Source organism: Sturnira hondurensis, unplaced genomic scaffold (genome assembly GCF_014824575.4).
Source record: "Sturnira hondurensis isolate 20B ecotype Veracruz unplaced genomic scaffold, ASM1482457v3 Scaffold0009560, whole genome shotgun sequence".
Taxonomy (NCBI): domain Eukaryota; kingdom Metazoa; phylum Chordata; class Mammalia; order Chiroptera; family Phyllostomidae; genus Sturnira; species Sturnira hondurensis.
In genome coordinates, this window is record NW_028082191.1 from 34460 (window position 1) to 57357 (window position 22898).

Here is a 22898-nt window from a genome sequence, read left to right on the forward strand (position 1 = left end):
TGAATGTTGTTTGGGTTTCTAACAATTCAGCATTAGTGGGAAAAGTGGGCCCCCAGGCAAGAGTGGGTCAGGCTGTCACTGTTTGGTGCAGATTAGGGAAGCATTTGCTTTGGAAAGCAGGACAGCACAATTCTTTCTGGGACATCATCTGGTTTTGTTTATCTTGTCATTTGGTCTAAAGTTGCTATTGCTGCTAAAGGTTCCCAATTCAAAATTCCAGGCATCAAGCATGTGGATATGTTTAGTCAGATATACTCATAGCCAGCTAATTGACATTCAAATAATTAACAAACATATTCTCTTATGTGATGCTGGAACTCCTTATAGCTGTAATTATAATTCAGATATGACTTTTGGGAAGTAAATGTGGCATAAAGAATCTATAACCTGAAGGCTCTCTCAGATAAATTATGGTAGAATTTTGTAAGGACTTTTAAAGACCTGCACAAATACGGATCCTGCACTGACTTTCAAAAAGGCATACACATACTGGTGGCATGGAGAATGTACTATACTCATGCATGCAAATCAGACAACCATGTATGAATCTATTTGTGGGTATGCTATAGCTTCATCCATACCATGGGCATTTTTCTCCAACATCCACTTGTCCATGTGAAGCATGCTGCCAAAATGGTGGCCTGGCTCATCTTCTGAACATTTGGTTTAAATATATTTTGGTCTTTGAGACTCAAAATTTGAATTATTCCCATATTGTGAAATAAAAAAGAATATCATCAAAATTTTGAAATTTTGAATGTGTAAGTATTGTTTTTTCCTACTAAATATCCTACTTTGGTGTATCACTATGTTGTGCATGTGGACGGGGGAAGGGTCCAGACAAAAAGGAGATAGGGTTCCAGAATGTATTGTGGGGACATTTTTTTAAATCAATGTACTAAGGTGGTGGGGGCTTAAGAAATTTGGCTTTTCATTTCAGAATTTAGTTTATTGAATGTGCACGGCTGCCGTAGGTACTACAGAATGAAATAGAGATGTTATCTCCTCTTTTATCTCTTCATTTTTCTCAGAAGAGAATAGTATTTATAAATGAAGTCTGAAGAACCAGAAGGAGGACCAATAGTTCACTAACAATGGTTTCTGTGTCACTGACCATGCAGTGCTCCAGGTCCAATGATACTCTTGAGCACTATGAAATTACTCATGGTGCTAGCATAGTGCTATGTCTGCTTTAGGCATCTCAATACTGGCAAGTCAGTTTCCGGGCCAAACTTGATACCATGCTATCATGGTTCACCAGAGATACCATTGCACCCCATTGTTAGTATAGCCAACCTGTGAATTACTTTTCCTAATGATTTTATAAACTCTTTGGCACAGCTTTCACAGATTTTTTAATAAAGACAACAGGGTTAAATTTGTATTTGTAACTTTGGAACAGAAAAAAAACTAATGTTATTAAGCCTAGACCTTAATCTTAACCTTCATTGTGACAGAGCCAGGCAGTCCACTAAATAGGAGGTGGTCTCATCCTGAAGGCAAATGTGAAACAGTAATTTGGATTATTACATGAAGAAAAATTTTGTCATAAAAAAGAATTAAATTTAATACTAAAGTTAAATGGTTATAATTCTTAACTGGTAATGAAAGTATTAACCACTGGTCATATTTATAGCTATTCTTTCATGTAACTAATCAAAAAGTGGAAATAATACTTTTAGCCTTAAAACATCTCTTTCTGGCTTTGAAAACTCAATTTGCTTTGAGAGTCACATGCCCCACATTCCACTATTTATTTCCTTACTCCTGATTTGGAAGTGGAGGGCATAGTTATATGACTCATATTTTCCAAATTCCCAGGAAGCCAGAGAAAATATTCCCTTCAAATCCCATTACATGGTTTATTGTCAAAGCTTTCCTCATGAAAATGAGCAGAATATTCTTGTAACATTAGAGAATCACAGAACAGTGACATTAGGAGGACCATGAAAAAGCATCCATTCTCTTTTTCCCCTAAATAGATAAGCAAATGGAGACCAGAAGAAACTCAGGAACTTGCTCAAACTCTCACACTTAGTCTTGTATTTGGACCTAGAACTCAGGGATCCCGCCCCACAGCCCTTCTCTTCCTCCACCAGTGAAAGGAGCCTCATTCTTTTCCAATTCTTGGATACTGAATACAGTGAATGGGCTAGAAAAGGATGTGGCAAAACAGTCACATTTAAATGGAGCATATGAAGACTGAGAAAGAGGGAAAAAAGCTATATTTTCCCAAAAAACCTAAAAATAGCCCTTGGAACTGAGAGAATTTACACATTATTGGATTTTAAGTTACTATGGAATTTGTATTATAGCTTTTAAAAATTAAACAAATTTAGCTTTATTTTAATGTCTACTCTTAAGGATTGAAAGAGAACCAAATGAAAACATTGATGGGTTAAAAATGCTACTGCTGGAATGCCTAAGGAATGTTCACCCATCTTCCTCATTTACTATGCACGAATAAAGGCACACTAAAATGTGCTATAATCTCAGAAGTTTACATTCTAAAAATCTGTATGATAATCCATAATGGTGGAGGGCAAACCCTCTGTAAATTGATGTTATCATAATCACTTATAAGCCTTTAATAATAATGAGTTAACAGTTCACTGGAAAATAGAAGGGTTTATGGACTGAATTGATGTCTCAGTTTCCCAGACTAATCTCCTAAGTCTCATTTAAGTAAGCTCTGGAGCTTTCTCCAGAAACTTAGGACAAATCAACTCTTCTATGTCCTGAGAAAATAATGGATGGTTTTCTCTAAACTCAAGTGTTTACTAGTCCACCCAACATATCCTTTCATACTAGGTACAGCAGACTGCATACACATTATGACTAGGGAACTGTTTAAGTTCATTTCTTCCTTGTAACCTTGGAGAAATAAGGCATAAATTTTCTTTTGGTCACTTCTTGTGGCCTCAGTAAAACATACACTTGACTAAGAGAGCTGCCTGAGATATAACAACAAATGCATGGGGAATCAAGGGGTTGAGAAGGCTTAGATCAGAAAGTGAAGCCATATCCTGCTAATGTTGCCATCTTCATGACGCAGACATAGCCACATCCTGGCGGACAGACATGTTCATTACCTTCCAAGTTAGAACGATGGAGAAGGTTGGATCTGGGAAAAGAGGTTCTACATATAGCTGTATCATTATGTCCCCAGAACATTGCTTTGCTTAATAATGCCTATTTCAATGCACAATGAGATACCCAGCAACAACTTGCTGAAGACAGTATTTCATGAGAAAATGACATCACATAACAACAAACCAATGTCTTCCTGTAAGTCTTCACTATATATATTTTTAATATTGAATAATTTTAATTATGCCCATAATTGGTGAATACATCAGATTTTTGTACAGATACATATAATTTCAAAATCTTTATTTAGGAAAATCCACAGTCCAACTAATTTCTAAGACATTTTAATATATAAATAGAAATATGAAATACATTTTACCCACCTAATTTCAGAAATAAACAATAAATAAAATTACTTCCTGCCTTTTATAATTGGATTTGCTTCACTTTTATTCTATTACCCACCCAGTATAGTGAAGAGAGACTATTAACTATTTCTTTTGAACTGATATTTAATTACATTTTGTATTTGGTTGAAAACAGGGTAAATACAAAAGCAAATGTTTTGTATTCTACACAATTAGTAATTATTCGGTGTTGATACACCTCTACATTCTATACATCTATATCTGTATCTATCTATTAACAGATGATAATAGACCAATAATCTATACCTATTATCAATCTATATCTATCTATCATCTACCTGTGTGTATTCCCAATTAATTACCACCACTAACCTAGGGTTTTTTCCCTCAAAAATGCAAATCTTGTTCCATAGCACTTTTCATCTTAGTCTTTCAAGAAAAATTCCTTGGTCCTTTATTTCACTTAAGTTTTAGGTTAAATATTACCTTCTCAAGAAATCTCTGACAAGTCAACTAGCTAAAGGCTCTTGTTTTATTATGCAGCAATTGCCTATTAAAACATGTTTTTAATGTTCCACATAACAGTTACTGGCATAAGTTATTTTTATTGTTTTATTTATTTATTTAACTACACTGCAAAATAATTTTATCATCAAAATTTCAAGGCTTGAACCATTAATAATTTAGTTCTCTGTTTCACTTATGTCATTCAACCAGCACTGAACTTCAAATAACTAACACTGTAAATGTTTCAAAAAATATTTAGTGAATTGAAAATCATTTTTGCTAGTCTTTCACTTATCTTAAGATAAAATTTTTATCAAAGAGAAAATATGAAGGGCGATAACTCACGTTTAGAAAACAGAGACTTAATAGGGATTATTTGTCAGTGCCAGCTCAGTTACCTAAGCATTAACTTGGTTAAAAGTTAAACAGCATAATAACACATTTTATTTTATTTATTTACTTTTTAATTCCTATTCAAGTACAGTTTTCTGTTTTATATTCCCTGCCCTGCACCCCCCTAGTGGTCCCCACCTCCCTCCCATTCCCCCCCTACCTTAATTATTCTCCATGTGTCCTTTATACTTATTCCTGTCAGTCCCTCCCCTTTTCCTCTATGATTCTCTCCCATCTCCTCTCTGGACCCTGTCAGCCTGTTCCGTATTTGAGTGTCATTGGTCATATTTTGCTTGCTTCTTTGTTTTGTTGTTTAGATTCCTGTTAAAGGTGATATCATATGGTATTTGTCTTTCACTACCTGGCTTATTTCGCTCAACATAATGTTCTCCAGTTTCATCCATGATGTTGCAAAAGATAGGAGCTCCTTCTTCCTTTCTGCAGCATAGAATTCCATTGTGTAAATGTACCATAGATTTTTGATCCAGTCATTTATCGATGGGCATCTAGGTTGCTTCCAACTCTGGGCTATGGTGAATTGTGCTGCTATGAACATTGGGGTGCATAGGTTCTTTGGGATTGGTGTTTCAGGGTTCTTAGGATACAATCCCAGCAGTGGAATTGTTGGGTCAGAAGGTGTATTCATTTTTAGTTTTCTGAGAAAATTCCACACTGTTTTCCATAATGGTTGTACCAGTCTGCAATCCCACCAACAGTGGACCAGAGTCCCCTTTTCCCCACAACCTCTCCAGAACTTGTTTGTTTCTTTGTTTATGATAGCCATTCTGACTGGTGTTAAGTGGTATTTCATTGTGGTTTTAATATGCATCTCTCTGATAGCTACTGATATTGAGCATCTTTTCATGTGTCTCTGGATCCTCTGTATGTCCTCCTTGGAGAAATGTCTGTTCAAGTCCTTTGCCCATTTTTAAATTGGGTTGTTCGTCTTCTTTGAGTGGAGTCGAGTGAGTTCTTTGTATATTTTGGAGATTAAACCTTTGTCTGAAGAATCATTGGCAAATATGTTTTCCCAAACAGTTGCTTCTCTTTTAATCTTGATACTGTTTTCCTTAGCCATGCAGAAGCTTTTAATTTTGATGAGAACCCATTTGTTTATTCTTTCCTTTACGTCCATTGCTCTAGAGGATGTATCAATAAAAATCTTGCTGCGTGGAATATCTGAGATTTTACTGCCAATGCTCTCCTCTAGGGCTTCAATGGTTTCACGGCTTATATTTAAGTCTTTTATCCACCTTGAATTAATTTTGGTGTATGGTGTAAGCCGACGCCAAGAACTTGAGGAACAACAACAAAGGCAGCCCAGAGCAAGTAGAAGGAAGGAAATAACCAAGATCAGAGCTGAATTAAATGACATAGAGACTAAAAGCACAATTCTAAGAATCAATGAAACTAGGAGTTGGTTTTTTGAAAGTATAAACAAAATAGACAAACCTTTAAGTAGGCTCATTAAGAAAAGAAGAGAGAGGGCCCAAAGAAACACAATCAGAAATGAAAGAGGAGAGATTCCAACTGATAGCACAGCTTTTTGAGAAGATACTGTAAGAAATTACTATGAAGAACTGTATGCCAAGAAATTTGAAAACCTAGGTGAAATGGACAAATTTCTAGAAAAATATAATCTTCCAAAACTCAATGAAAAAGAAACAGAAAACCTGAACAGGCCAATAAGAGCAGATGAAATTGAAGAAGTAATCAAAAAACTCCCATCACACAAAAGCCCTGGGCCAGACGGTTTCACAGGAGAATGTTACAAAGCTTCTAAGGAAGAGCTAACACCTATTCTTCACATACTAATAACACATTTTAAATTTTTTAAAATATATTTTATTGATTATACCATTATAGTTTTTCTATTCCCCCCCTTCATTCCCCTCCACCCACACACTCCCTCCCCCACCATTCTCCCCCCCTTAGTTTATAACCACGTGTCTCAAGTTCTTTAGATTCTATATTTCCTCCACTATTCTCACCCTCCCCTTATCTATTTTCTATCTACTGTCTATGCTATTTTCTTTACCTTCTCCGCCCTTCTCCTCCTCCCACCCCCCTGTTTATAACCCTCCATGTGTTCTTCATTTCTATGGTTCCACTCCTGACCTAGCTGTCCTCTTGGTTTGCTTTTGTTTTAGGTGTGGTTGTTTATAACTGTGTGTTTGCTGTCCTTTCAATGTTAATATTTTTCATCTTCTTTTTCTTATATAAGTCCCTTTAGCATTTCATATAATAAGGGCTTGGTGATGATGAACTCCTTGAACTTGACCTTATCTGAGAAGCACTTTATCTGTCCTTCCATTCTAAATGAAAGTTTTGCTGGATAAAGCAATCTTGGCTGTAGGTCTTTGGATTTCATGACTTGGAATACTTTCCAGCCCCTTCTTGCCTGTAAGATCTCTTTTGAGAAGTCCGCTGACAGTCTGATGGGTACTCCTTTGTAGGTGCCTGTCCCCTTATCCCTTGCTGCTTCTAGGATTCTCTCCTTCATTTTAGTCTTGGCTAATGTAATTATGATGTGCCTTGGTGTGTTCCTTCTTGGGTCCAACTTCTTTGGGACTCTCTGAGCTTCCTGGATTTTCCTGGAAGTCTATGTCCTTTGCCAGACTGGGGAAGTTCTCCTTTATTATTTGTTCAAATAAGTTTTCCACTCGTGGCTGTTTCTTTCCCCCTTCTGGTACCCCTATAATCCGGATGTTGGCCCGTTTAAAGGTGTCCTGGAGGTTCCTAAGCCTCTCCTCATTTTTTTGAATTCTCATTTCTTCTTTCCTTTCTGGTTGGATGTTTTGTTCTTCCTTCTGGTCCACTCCATTGATTTGAGTCCCAGTTTCCTTTCCATCGCTATTGGTTTCCTGGACATCTCCCTTCATTTCAATTAGTTTAGCCTTCATATGTTCCTCTAATTTGTGACTATAATCTACCAGTACTGTGAGCATCCAGATAAATAGTGTCTTGAATTGTGCTTCTGAGAGGCTGGCAATTTCTCATTTGCTTAGAGTTACTGGCTCTGGGACTTTGAGTTCTTCTTGCACCATCTTTTGGGCTGTTCGTGCCTTTTCCGTAGCAGGATTGGAGCCCTAAAGTGTTCACTAGAGCAGGGAAACTCAGTCGCTGGGTTGTGACGTTGTATGAGGGGGCGGGGTCAAAGAGGGACGATGGCTTCCCGTCTGCCGCCTGCCTCCCGTGGCCTCAGCCCCCACCAGTGCTGCAGTCACCACCATCACCAGGCCCATGCGTTTCGTTCCACTGCATGCAAGTGTGCCACCGCCGTCAGCCCTCCACCACTGGGTTCACCCCCTGGGGCCTGCGTGGTCCCTCTCACTGTGCACGAATGTGCGACCACAGTGAGTCTGCCCCACACCCTGACTTGTTCCAGGCTGCCTGTGCACCTAGGTCGGGTGATCTGTCCTGCCCGACCCAGCTCCGCTGCTGGCTCCGCCTCTCTTACGGTCCCCGTTGAACAGTTTGTATTTGTCAGACTTCCATATAATTCCGTTTTCTGGTCTTTGGGTGTGTTCTAGTTCTCCAAACCTTTGTTGTACTCAAACTTGGTTGTGGGAGAAGGCACAGTGTTTCCACCTATGCCTCCATCTTGGCAAAAGTCCACAATTTAAATTTTTTAAATTTAATTATTGTTCAAGTACAGTTTTCTGTCTTTTACTCCCATCCCCACCCACCCTCCCAGTGCTCCCCACCTCCCTCCCATTTCCACCCCCCCTTAGTTGTTGTCCACGTGTCCTCTATACTAGTTCCTGTAAATCCTTCCCCTTTTCTCCCTGAAATTCTCTCTCCTCTCCCCTCTAGTCACTGTCTCCCTGTTCTCTATTTCAGTGCCTTTGTTTTTATTTTGCTTGCTTGTTTGTTTTGTTGCTATCTTCCTGTTAAACTTGAGATCATATGGTATTTGTCTTTCACCACCTGGCTTATTTCACTCAGCATAATGCTTTTCTGTTCCATCCACACTGTTGCTAAGGGTAGTAGCTCCTTCTTTCTTTCTGCTGCATAGAATTCCATTGTGTATATCTACCATAATTTTTGATCCACTCATTTACTGACGGGCATCTAGGTTGCTTCCAACTCTTGGCTATTGTGAATTGTGCTGCTATGAACATTGGGGTGCATAGGTTCTTTTGGATTGGTGTTTCAGGGTTTTTAGGATATACTCCTAATAGTGAAATTGCTGGGTCAAAAGGCAGTTCCATTTTTAGTTTTCTGAGAAAATTCCATACTGTTTTCCATTATGGTTGTACCAGTCTGCAATACCACCAACAATGGATTAGGGTCCTCTCTTCTCCACATCCTCTCCAACACTTGTTGTTTGTTGCATTGTTTATGATGGCCATTGTAACCAGAATAAAGTGGTATCTCATTGTGGTTTTACTCTGCATCTCTCTGATAGCAAGAGATATTGAGTATCTTTTCATGTGTCTCTGGATCCTCTGTATGTCCTCCTTGGAGAAATGTCTGTTCAAGTCCTTTGTACATTTTTTAATCGGGTTGGTTTTCTACTTGGAGTGGAGTCTTGTGAGTTCTTTGTATATTTTGGAGATTAAGCCCTTGTCTGAGGTATCATTGGCAAATATATTTTCCCATACAGCTGGGTCCCTTTTTATTTTAATACTGTTTTCATTAGCTGTGCAAAAGCTTTTAATATTGATGAGATTCCATTTGTTTATTCTTTTCTTTATGTCCCTTGTTCTAGGGGACATATCAGAAAAAATTTTGCTACATGAAATATCTGAGATTTTCTTGCCAATGTTCTCCACTAGGACTTTAAGTGTGTCACGGCTTATATTTAAGTCTTTTATCCACCTTGGATTTATTTTGGTGTATGGTGTAAGTTGGTGCTTGAGTTTCATTTTTTTACATGCAGCTATCCAGTTCCCCCAACACCATTTGTTGAAGAGGATATTACTACTCCATTTTATGTTACTGCCCCCTTTGTTGAATATTAAATAACCATAAATACTTGGGTTTATTTCCTGGCTCTGTGTTCTATTCCATTGGTCTATGTGCCGGTTTTTGTGCCAGTACAAGGCTGTTTTGATTACAGTGGCTTTGTAATACAGTTTGATATCAGGTATTGTGATCCATCCTACTTTGTTCTTTTTCCTCAAAATTGTTGCTGCTATTTGCGATCATTTATGGTTCCATATAAATTTTTGAAGTGTTTGTTCTATGTCTGTGAAGTATGTCATTGGTACTTTAATAGGTATTGCATTGAATCTGTAAATTGCTTAGGATAGTATGGACATTTTGATGATGTTAATTGTTCCAATTCATGAACATGGTATATGTTTCCATTTGTTTATGTCTCCCTTAATTTCTTTCTACAGTGTTGTGTAGTTTTCTGCATACAGGTCTCTTATGTCCTTGGTTAAGTTTATTCCTAAGTATTTTCTTTTTCTTTTTCCTATATTGAGTGGAATTTTTTCTTGATTTCTGCTTCTGCTTTTTCATTGTTTATATACAAAAATGCCTTTGATTTCTGGATATTGACTTTGTGTCCTGCTGTTTTGCCAAATTCATTTATTAGTTCGAGCATTTTTTTTGGTAGAGTCTATAGGATTTTCCATGTATACTATCATGTCATCTGCAAACAGTGACAGTTCTGTTTCCTCCTTTCTGATTTGAATGCCTTTTTTTTCCTTTTCTTGTCTGATCACTGTGGCTAAAACTTGCAATATTATATTGAATAGAAGTGACGAAAGTGGACAACCTTGTCTTCTTCCTGATCTTATTGGAAAAGATTTTAGTTTTTGCCAATTAAGTCTTCACTATATTAATAAAGTGTTTTGGCACTGTATATTCCACCATAAATTTAAAACAGCATAGGCATTTTCTTTAAATTGACTGTGAATGTAATTCCAAGTTATGCATTGATTAAAGTCATTCTGTGTTCTCACATATGAATGTCATCTTCTCATGTGTTATACAGAACATTTTCAATTTGATTACTCTGGTGAACATGGACGAGAACCAAGGAGTGATTTGTTGCTTCAGCTGTCAATTTCTTCAGTGACTGCCTCAGCTGCAGAGTTACCTTGCTGAAGGGCATGTTCTTCCAGGGTTGGCTCATACCCAGTGCATGATAGGGGTGGAGATATAAGAACCTGGCAATCTTAGCCTGATTAAAGACAACTTTAGTGGGCAAACCTGACTCCAGAGCTACCTACTGGCATGACAACTCCACTTTTCTTTCTGCCCAAGCTTGTTTCTCCCTGACCTTCCACTGGTGCTGATCCCCAATAAAGACACTGCACCGAAGGCTCCATCTCAGCATCTGACTCTGGAGAATCACACCTGAAATAAAACTTTTATATATTTATTGGCCTTTAAAAGGAAACGAGTACATCTAAGCTGTGTGGTCTTATTATGTGACCAATAATATTTAGGGTTAACAATTAGCCCTGGCTGGTGTAGCTCAGTGGATTGAGTGCGGGCCTGCGATTCCCAGTCAGGGCACATACCCAGGTTGCAGGCCAGTTCCCGGTTCCCAGCAGGGGACTCATGAGAGGCAACCATACATTGATATTTCTCTCTCTCTCTCTCTCTCTCTCTCTCTCTCTCTCTCTATCTATCTCTCTCTCGACTTCCCTTCCCCTCTAAGATAAATAAATAAAAACTCAACAAAGAATTATATTTCTACTTCATTTAAGTGCATAGTTTAAATATATGTGCTAGCACCTACTATGTGTCAGCTAAAATTATAAATGCTGGAGATAATTTTTATTACTTTATTGTTGTTCAGTTACAGTTGTCTGCATTTTCTCCCTGCCCCACACCCCAGCCGAACCCACCTTCCTCCCCTGCTTCCACCCTCCTCCTTAGCTTTGTCCATGTGTCCTTTCTAGTAGTTCCTGACAACCCTGCTCACCACTCCTTCCCTGCTCCCCTCTCCCTGTTGTTAGATTGTTCTTAATTTCAATGTCTCTGGTTATATTTTTTTTGTTTTTTTCTTTCGTTGTTATATTCCAGTTAAAGGTGAGATCATATGGTATTTGTCCCTTATAACCTGGCTTATTTCACTTAGCACAATGATCCCCAGTTCTATCCATGCTGTCCCAAAAGGCATGAGCTCCTTCTTTCTTTTTAAAATTTCTTTTTGTTTAATTCTTGTTCAAGTACAGTTTTCTGTCTCATATACCCAGCCCTGCCTGCCCCCCCACCCAGTGGTGCCCACCTGCCTCCAATTTCCACCCCCCACCCTTAGTTATTGTCCATGTGTCCTTTATAGTTCTTCATGTGAGTCCATCCCCTATTCCCCAATGATTCTCTCCCCTCAACCCTCTAGACCCTGTCAGCCTGTTCCTTATTTGAGTGTCATTGGTCATACTTCTTTGCTTGTTTGTTTTGTTGTTTAGATTCCTGTTAAAGGTGATATCATATAGTATTTGTCCTTCACCTCCTGGGTTATTTCACTCAGCATAATGCTTTCCAGTTCCATCCATGATGTTGCAAAGGGTAGTAGTTCCTTCTCCCTTTCAGCAGCATAGAATTCCATTGTGTAAATGTACCATAGCTTTTTGATCTAGTCATTTACTGATGGGCATCTAGGTTGCTTCCAACTCTGGGCTATCGTGAATTGTGCTGCTATGAACATCGGGGTGCATAGGTTCTTTTGGATTGGTGTTTCAGGGTTCTTAGGATATAATCCTAGCAGTGAAATTGCTGGGTCATAAGGCACGTTCACTTTTAGTTTTCTTAGAAAGTTCCATACTGTTTTCCATAGTAGTTGTACTAGACTGCAATCCCACCAACAGTGAACTAGGGTCCCCTTTTCCCCACAACCTTTCCAGCACTTGTTGTTTGTTTCTTTGTTTATGATAGCCATTCTGACTGGTCATCTTTTCATGTGTCTCTGGATCCTCTGTATGTCCTCCTTGGAGAAATGTCTGTTCAAGTCCTTTGCCCATTTTTAAATTGGGTTGCTCATCTTCTTTGAATGGAGCTGAGTGAGTTCTTTGTATATTTTGGAGATTAAACCTTTGTCTGAGGTATCATTGGCAAATATGTTTTCCCAAACAGTCGCTTCTCTTTTAATCTTGATACTGTTTTCCTTAGCCATGCAGAAGCTTTTAATTTTGATGAGATCTCATTTGTTTATTCTTTCGTTTATGTCCCTTGCTCTAGGGGATATATCAGTAAAAATCTTGCTGCGTGGAATATCTGAGATTTTCATGCCAATGTTCTCCTCTAGGGCTTCAATGGTTTCACGGCTTATATTTAAGTCTTTTATCCACCTTGAATTTATTTTGGTGTATGGTGTAAGTTGGTGCTCAAGTTTCATTTTTTTTTTTGCATGTAGCTGTCCAGTTCTCCCAACACCATTTGTTGAAAATGCTGTATTTACTCCATTTTATGTTATTGTCCCCTTTGTTGAATATTAATTGACTGTAGAGGTTTGGGTTTATTTCTGGCATCTCTGTTGTATTCCATTGTCCTATGTGCCTGTTTTTATGCCAGTACCAGGCTGTTTTGATTACAGTGGCCTTGTAATACAGTTTGATATCAGGTATTGTGATCCCTCCTACTTTGTTCTTCTTTCTCAAAATTGCAGCTGCTATTCGGGGTCTTTTATGGTTCCATATGAATTTTTGAGGTGTTTGTTCTATGTCTGTGAAATATGCCATTGGTACTTTAATAGGTATTGCATTGAATCTGTAAATTGCTTTGGGTAGTATGGACATTTTGGTGATGTTAATTCTTCCAATCCATGAACACGGTATATGTTTCCATTTGTTTGTCTCTTCCTTGATTTCTGTCTTCAGTGCTGTGTAGTTTTGTAAATACAGGTCTTTTAACCTCCTTGGTTAGGTTTATTTTCAGACATTTTATTTTTGTCTTTGCTATATTGAATGGGATTTTTTTCTTGATTTCTGCTTCTATTGTATCATTGTTGGAATACAAAAATGCCTTTGATTTCTGTATACTGTCTTTCTATCCCGCAGTTTTGCCACATTCATTTATTAGTTTGAGCAGTTTTTTGGTAGAGGCTATAGGATTTTCCATGTGCACTATCATGGCATCTGCAAACAGTGCCAATTTTGTTTCCTCCTTTGCCATTTGGATGCTTTTTATTCCCTTATCTTGCTGATAGCTGTGGCTATAACTTCTAATACTGTATTGAATAGAAGTTGTGAAAGTGGGCAACCTTGTCTTGTTCCTGATCTTAGTGGAATAGATTTTAGTTTGTGTCCATTGAGTATGATGTTGGCTGTAGGTCTCTCATATATGGCCTTTATTATATTGAGGAATGCTCTCTCTATTCCCACTTTGCTGAGTGTTTTTATAGAAAATGGGTAATGTACCTTATCAAAAGCATTTTCTGCATTTATTGATATGATGATGTAATTTTTGTCTTTGCTTTTGTTTATGTGGTGTATTACATTTATTGATTTGTGAATATTGAAACATCCTTGCATTCCTGGAATGAATCCCACTTGGTCGTGATGTATGATCTTTCTGATGTATTGTTGGATGCGATTTGCTAATATTTTATTGAGAATTTTAGATTCTATATTCATTGGCGATGTTGGCCTGTAGTTTTCTTTCTTTGTTTTGTCTCTATCTGGCTTTGGAATTAGGATAATGCTGGCTTCATAAAAAGAGTTGGGGAGTTTTCCCTCCTTTTGGATTTTTTGGAATAGTCTGTGAAGTATACGGGTTAGCTCTTCCTTAAAAGCTTTGTAACATTCTCCTGTGAAACCGTCTGGCCCAGGGCTTTTGTGTGATGGGAGTTTTTTGATTACTTCTTCAATTTCATCTGCTCTTATTGGCCTGTTCAGGTTTTCTGTTTCTTTTTCATTGAGTATTGGAAGATTATATTTTTCTAGAAATTTGTCCATTTCACCTGGGTTTTCAAATTTCTTGGCATACAGTTCTTCATAGTAATTTCTTACAGTATCTTCTCAAAAAGCTGTGCTATCAGTTGGAATCTCTCTTCTTTCATTTCTGATTGTGTTTCTTTGGGCCCTCTCTCTTCTTTTCTTGATGAGCCTACTTAAAGGTTTGTCTATATTGTTTATCTTTTCAAAAAACCAACTCCTAGATTCATTGGTCTTTAGAATTGTGCTTTTAGTCTCTATGTCATTTAATTCAGCTCTGATCTTGCTTATTTCCTTCCTTCTACTTGCTTTGGGCTGACTTTGTTGTTGTTTCTCGAGTTCTTGCACGCGTCGGGTTAGGTTGTTGGTTTGAAATGTTTCTATTTTCTTTAGGTAAGCCTGTATTGCTACGAACTTCCCTCTCAGGACTGCCTTTGCCGTGTCCCATAAGTTTTGGGTTGTTGTGAGTTCATTTTCATGTTTTTCCCAAAACTTTTTTATTTCTTCCCTAATTTCAATCTTGACCCATTTTTTGTTTAATAGAATACCATTCAGTCTCCATGCTTTTGGGTGTTTTGGGTTTTTTCCTGTGGGGTTGATTTCCAATTTCAGTCCCTTGTGATCAGAGAAAATGCTTGGTATGATTTCTATTTTCCTGAATTTATTGAGACTCGTTTTGTTTCCTATCATGTGGTCTATCTTTGAAAATGTTCCATGTGCATTTGAAAAGAATGTGTATTTAGCGTATTTGGGATGGATGGTTCTATATATATCAATTAGGTCCATTTCATCTAGGGTGTCATTTAATGCTGCAATATCTTTGTTGATATTTTGTTTGGAAGATGTGTCTATTTTTGACAGTGGGGTGTTAACATCCCCTACTATAATTGTGTTGCTGTAAATATCTTTCTTGAGGTCCTCCAGAATTTTCTTTATTTATTTGGGTGCTGCTATGTTGGGTGCATATATATTTACGGTGTTAACGTCTTCTTGATGGATTCTTCCCTTGAGTATTGTGAAGTGACCTTCTGGGTCTCTCTTTATGGCCCTTTTTTTGAAGTCTATTTTGTCTGATATTAGAATTGCTACCCAGGCTTTTTTGTCATGTCCATTTGCTTGGAAAATTTGTTTCCATCCTTTCACTTTTAGTCTGTAGTGGTCTTTTGACCTGTGGTGGGTCTCTTGTAGGCAGCATATGTGTGGATCATGCTTTCTTATCCATTCAGCTACTCTATGTCTTTTAATTGGAGCATTTAATCCCTTTACGTTTAAGCTTATTATTGAAAGGTACTTATTTATTGCCATTTGTGTACCTGTGTTCCTCTCCGTCTTTCTCTTTTCCTTCCTTTCCTTAAAGCAGCCCTTTTAGTAATTCTTGTAGAGCTGGTTTGGTCGAGGCGTATTCTTTTAGACTTCTTTTGTCTTAGAAGCTCTTTATTTGGCCTTCTATCTTGATTGAGAGTCTTGCTGGGTACAGTATCCTTGGTCGTGGCCTCTGTTTCTCATTACTTGGAATATTTCTTGCCATTCTCTTCTTGCTTCGAATGTTTCCATTGCGAAGTCAGTAGCCAACCTTATTGGGACCCCCTTGTATTTTACTTCCTTTTTCTCCCTTGCTGCCTTTAGGATTTTCTCTTTGTCTTGGAGGTTTGCCATTTTAACGATGTGTCTTGCAGTAGTACTCTTTGTATTCCACCTGTTTGTGACTCTCTGTGATTCCTGGATTCATGTGACTTTATCTCTCATCAACTTAGGAAAATTTTCCGTTATTACTCTTCCCAGTAGGTTTTTTATCCCTTATTCTTCATCCCTTTTTTCTGGTATTCCTAATATTCGGATATTATTAGGTTTCATATTGTCTTGCATTTCTCTTAAATTCTCCTCATTTTTTTTGAGTCTCTTTTCCATTACTTGGTCCATCTGGGAGATTTTTTCTATCCTGTATTCCATCTTACTCATGCGATCTTCTGCCTCATTGATTCTATTCTTCACACCTTCTACTGTGTTCTTCAGTTCAGAAATTGTATTCTTCATTTACTCTTGGCTTTTACTATTGATTTCTATCTCCTTTTTCATGTTAGTATAGTTTACAGAGAGTTCATCCCCCCCCCCCGTAGTTTCTGGTAGCTCGTTGTAAGCTCTTTGAATTTTCTGATAACCAGTGCTTTGAATTCAATATCTGATATTTGGCTTGCCTCTATTTCATCTAACATTCTTTCTGAGACTTCCTCCTTTTCTTTCATTTGGGGATTGTTTCTTTGTCTTCCTATTGTTTTGGTGTTCTTCTTGTTGGCCTCAGCTTATGAAATCGACCTGTTCTGGTTTCCTGGGTTTATGGTGTGAACCTCTGTGGTAGCATGCCTGTGAAATTCAGTGGTGTAGTCTCCTGCAGGTATCTTAGTGTTCTCCGCTTCCACCTACTCCTCTTGTTGGTTTTCCAGCTGGTCAAACCTTTTCTTCTGGTCTCGCTAGCTGCAGCAACCTTAGAGGCTATTAGTGTGACCTTTCTCTCATCTCAGTGAACTCAGCTGGTCTTGCCAGTGCCCTCCCAAGGTCCAGACCGGCGCCGCTGTCCTGCGCCCCACTGAGAGCGGGTTTTTCCCCAGGCTCCCCAGCCTTGGCCTGGCGTGAGGGCGCATGTTCCCCGCCAAGCTTTCCTTGTCTCGCAAGCTTTGGCTTAGGCCTTTCCCAGTGCTGTGGCTGAACATACAGGGCAACTCATAATTCTTCCAAGCCGGCGGCCACAGCCTGACTTCTGGTGCTTCTCAGTCTGCGTCCGGCAGGGTAGGGATGGAGCTTGCAACTGGCGCTCTTCCAGGGGCCCTGCCTGTATCCCACAGCTCCCCAAGACTGCAGAAGTGCTAGCTCAGGCTACCGGGAAAGCAGGGGTGATTCAGTTCCACAAGCCAGCAACCACAGCCTGACTCCACGGGTTATCAGAGCTCTCTGGTTTGCTTCCCAATGCCCAGTCCTCTCTCTGCCACTACAGGCAAACCGATCTTCCCTGTGTTTTCCAATCTGTGTCCTGCTTGTTAGGGTGGGTGCGGGTGACTAGTTCTCTCCCAGGGTTGTTTTTTCCCACCCTCGGCTCTCAGAGATCCGGGCGACCTGGCCAGGGCCCTGGCTCTTCCCGGCGGAGGGCCTGCAGCCTCTGTGCTGTTCCCTTGTACCTTGATGATCTGTAGTCGTCTCCTCGCCTCAACCTGTGGTCATTCAGTGTCCGCTACACTTTCTGGAGTCCTGCCTTCCTATATGCTGGGTCCCTGTTGAGTATCCACTGTGCTCCTCTGCAGATCAGTCCATTTTTTTCCGGTGCATGGAGGGAAGTGAAATCCTTTGTCCTACTCCACTGCCATCTTCCCTGAATCTCAGGAGCTTCTTCTTTCTCTCTGCTGAGTAGAATTCCGTTGTTTAGATGTACCATAGTTTTTTGATTCACTCATTTACTGATAAATGCTGGAGATATTGAAGTGAAAATTTACAGCCTTGCTGTATTACATGCATTGGCTACAGAGGGAAGAGATGACTATAATAAGTGCACTGAAGATATATAGAGATAATTCACAAAGCAGATGATCATTTTTATTGGATTTATTGGGGTGACATTGTTTAAAAAAACTATATAAATATCAGGGGTACAATCCTATAGTACATCATCTGTATGTTATATTGCATGTTCACTACCCCAAGTCAGGTTTCTTTCCATCGCCATTTATTACCCCTTTACACATTCCTACCTCTTCACCCTGCCCTGCCCTCTCTTCCGATCTATACTACTGTCTGTTTCCATAAGTCTTTTTTCTTTGCCTAATCCTTTTACTTTTTTTCACTCAACCCCTTAGCCCCTCCCTACTAACAGCTGTCAGTCTGCTCTCTGTATCAATGAATCTGTTTCTATTTTGGTGAAGTCACTGTGAAAAGCAGTATGGAGCTACCTCAAAAAATTAAAAATAGAACTGCCTTAAGACCCAGTGATTCCACTTTTAGAAATATATCTGAAGACACCCGAAACACTAATTTGAAAGAACATAGGCATCCCTATTTTCTTTGCAGTGTTATTTACAACAGCCAAGATGTAGAAGCAGTCCAAGTGCTCATCGGTACTATATGAATGGATAAAAAAGCTGTGGTACATTTACACAATGGAATACTAATTGGCTGTAAAAAAAAGGAGGAAATATTACCCTCTTTTTTTTTTTTGACAGCATGGATGGACCTGGAGAACATTACACTAAGTGAAATAAGCCAATAAGAAAAAGACAGATACCACATGATCTCACTCATATGTAGAATCTAACAAACAAAATAAATCAGGTGATCTTGTGTGTTGGTTTTAAAGTGCCTTTTGATCCAGTGATTCCAAGGCTGGGATTATACACTAAGAATCTTATGCATTCCTAGATTCATAGCAACATTATTTACAATAACCAAGTCTTGGAAACAGCTGAAATGCCCACCAGAAAATGAGTGGATTAAAACACTGGCACATTTACTCAATGGAATATTATGCAGCAGAAAAAAGGAAGGAGCCCCTTACCCTTCGTGACAGCATGGGTGGAACTGGAAAGTATTATGCTAATGCAAATAAACGGGACAGTGAAAGACAAATACTATATGACCTCACCTATATATGGAACCTACCAAACAAACAAACAAAAAAAGCAAAATGGAACCAGAGACATGGAAATAAGGAAAAAATTGACAGTGACCAGAGGGGATGGGGGAGAGGAATAACAGGGGAAAGAAGGGGAAGGGTCAAGTCAATGAACATGTATAAATGACCCATGGTAATGAACAACAGGGTGGGGATTGACTGAGGGAGTGGTAGTGGGGAGTGGGCAGGGTAGGGGAGAGCAATGGGGAAAAAATTGGGAAAACTGTAATTGAACATCAATAAAAAAATAAAGTGGTTGTTTTAAAAGTAAGGGGATATTAATGTCAGTTGGTTTTTAAAATATCCTCACGAAGCAAATCAATACAAAAATATTACAGATAAGAAACTGGAGAGGTAGGTGGGGAGCACTGGGCAGGGGGGGCAGGGGTGGGCAGGGGTGGGAATATAAGACAGGAAACTGTACTTGAACAAGAATTAAATAAAAAATGATTAAAAAAAGAAACTGGAGGTTGTCTTCTGGCCTTAAACTCTGTGCTTTCTAAGGACATTTAGGCAGGGGTTGGGGTGGAGGAAGGAAAATTTCTAATTCTCATTTTCTCTTAGTGATAAAGGACTAATAACATCGGATTCACAGGATTAAATGAAATAAATGCCAGTAAAGAATTTATCACACTGTTTGGGACAGAGAGAGGCAAGATGGCAGAGGAGTGAACAGAAGCCACACTAACCTTCCAGGACCAATTTGGAATTGCAACTAAATGTGGAGAAAACACCCAGAACAAACTGAACAATAGTGCAAGAGAAGCCTTATACCTCGGACAGACAGAAGAATCAACTCCAGTACAACCTGTTTGGTTAGGAGTGTGGTTGAAACTCAAGAGAGCTGGCTTGGAGCCCACAGGCAGCAGCACCAGAGGGATAATTAACTGGTCCAGAGGGACCAGTTTGATGCCCCTAAGAAGAATGGGGTCTAAAGCCTAAGCTTGGATCCCAGTCTAGAACACCAGAACCTCAAGGTACACAGATAACAATGGTGGCAAAAAGTGGCAGGATTGCTCTCTGCTGGAGACTGATGGCTAGAGACACAAAGAGCCATTTAAAGGGCCAATGCACAAATTTTCATTTGTAGCCACTTTTCTGTGGCTCTGGCAAAGGCAGGGGCAGAAGAGGCTACACATGCCTGGGGGGAAACTGGGGGTGGAATCTTTGGGGAGAGAGGGAAGAGAGTAGCCACAGGAATTCTGTTGCTGAGTCATCACCCCTAGAGTAGCAGCCATCTGGCCCAGGCAAACCACTCCCCTCTGAGCAGTGGCAGCCTGAGGGGAAACAATAACCCCAACCCTAGGAGGGATTTTGACTCACCTTAAGGGGCTTAAGACTCACTGCTGAGTGCAGAGTGATTAGATTAACAACTGAAGGAAACAGCCACAGGCAATAGATCCCCAACACTTGGTGAGCAGGCTGCCTAAGGTCAGATGGGGTCAGCATCTGACATCACCAGAGGCAGATCCAGAAAAAAAAAAGGTAAATACTAGAGGCTATCTAGAGAAAATCACTGTGGCCTTCTCCATGATTAGCAATATTGTCCATCCTGCATAGCTTTCTAACATTCATTTCTTGTCCAGCAAATCTGTGCATGCTAAGTCACTAGAATTTATACCACAGTTTATCTCTCTCCTTTCTTATAATAGTCTTAATCTTGTCATACCATTATTAATACTTGTTCATTTGTTGCTGATAGTGGGATTGTAGGGGGTAGTTATATTTGCAGGTATTTGGGGGTGTTTGAAGTGTCTGTTCGGATCCTCCGCCCATTTTTTAACTGGATCACTTGTCTTCCTGGAGTGGAGTTGTGCAAGTTTTTTATATGATTTGGAGATTAAACCCTTATCTGAGGTATCATTGCCAAATATATTTTCCCATATGGTTGGTTCCGTTTTATTTTACTGATATTTTCTTCAGCTGTGCAGAAGCTTTTTATTTTGATGAGGTCCCATTTGTTTATCCTTTCCTTTATGTCCCTTGCTCTAAGAGACATTTCATTGAAAATATTGCTGCATGGAATACCTTATATTTTCCTGCCTATGTTCGTCTCTAGGACTTTCATGGTTTTGAGAATTTTATTTAAAGTTTTTATCCACCTTGAATTTATTTTGGTGTATGGTGTAAATTGGTGATCAAGTTTCATTTTTTTGTATGTAGCTGTCCAGATCTCCCAACACTATTTGTCGAAGAGGCTCTTTTTCCTCCATTTTATTCTTCTGCCTCCTTTGTCAAATATTAATTGACCATAGAGACTTGTGTTTATTTCTGGGCTCTCTGTTCTATTCCATTGGTCCATGTGTCTATTGTTATACCAGTACCAGGCTGTTTCAATTAGCATGGCCTTATAATACAGTTTGATAATCAGGTATTGTGATCCCTTTTACTTTGTTCATCTTTCTCAAAATTGCTGTGGCTATTTGGGGTCATTTATGGTTCCATATAATTTTTGAAATGTTTGTTCTATATCTGTGAAATACCTCATTGGTATTTTAATAGGGATTACATTGAATCTATAAATTGCTTCGGGTAGTATGGATATTTTTATGTTAATTCCAATGCATGAACATGGTCTATGCTTCCACTTGTTTGTATATTCCTTAATTTCTTCAGTGTTGTGTAGTTTTCTGAGTACAGGTGTTTTACCCCCTTGATTAGGCTTATTCCTAGGTGCTTTGTTTTTCTTGTTGCTATATCAAATGGGACTTTTTTTCCTTATTTTTGTTTCTGATACTTCATTGTTAGTGTACAAAAATGCCTTTGATTTCTGAATATTGACTTTGTATCCTGCTATTTTGCCAAATCCACTTATTAGGTTGAATAGTTTTTTGGTGGAGTCAATAGAATTTTCTATGTACACTATCATATCATCTGCAAACAATGACAGTTTTGCTTCCTCCTTTCCAATTTGGATGCCTTTTATTTCTTTTTTTGCCTGATTCCTGTGGCTGGGACTTCCAATACTATGTTGAATAGAAGTGGTGAAAGCACACATCTTTGTCTTGTTCCTGATCCTAGTGGGAAAGCTTTTAGTTTTTTCCTATTGAGTATATTTGTTGTAGGTTTCTTGTATATGGCCTTTATTATGTTGAGGAATGCTCCCTCTATTCCCACTTTGCTCAGTGTTTTAATCATAAATGGGTGCTGTGCCTTATCAAGTGCTTTTTCTGCATCTATTGGTATGATCATGTGGTTTCTGTCTATGTAATGCATTATATTTATTGATTTTCAAATATTGTACCATCCTTGCATCCCTGGGATGAATCCTACTTGATCATGGTGTATGATTTTTTAATGCATTTCTGGATGCAGTTTGCCAATATTTTGTTGAGGATTTTAGCATCTATGTTCATCAGCAATATTGGCTTGTAATTTTCCTTTTTTGTTGTGTCTTACTACGGTTTTGGGATTAGGATCATGCTGGCTTCATAAAAAGAGTTTGGAAGTCTCCCCTCTTCTTGGATTTTTTGGAATAGTCTATGAAGGACAGGGCTTGGCTCCTCCTTAAATGTTTTTTAAGGTTCTCCTGTGAAACCATACAGCCCAGGGCTTTTTTGTGCTGTAAGGTTTTCTTTTTTGTGCTGTCAGTCTGTTCAGGTTTTCTGCTTCCTCTTCATTCAATTTAGGAAGATTATACTTTTTTAGAAATTGGTGCATTTCACCCTGGTTTTCTAAAGGGACTGCTTTAAGAAAAGGAAGAAAAAGTGTGAGAGAGAGGAACACTGGTTTTCAAATTTCTTGGCATGTAGTTCTTTATGGTAAATTCTTATATCATTTATATTTGTGGTATTAGTTGTAATCTCTCCTTTCATTTTTTATTTTGTCTACTTAGGTCCTCTTTCTTTTTTTCTTGATCACTCTGCTTACAGACTTGTCAAGAAGCTGCAGTGTTGGGAATGCTCTAGACCAAGTTATGCCCCCAGGGTCTTTCCATCTTCTCCTGAAGCAGCAGCAGCCAGCAGTACTTAGCAGTGGCAACTTGAGGCTGCAGCCAGGCAAGCCCCCCAGGGTGGTGTACAACTGAGAAGAGGGCCCAGTGCTCTA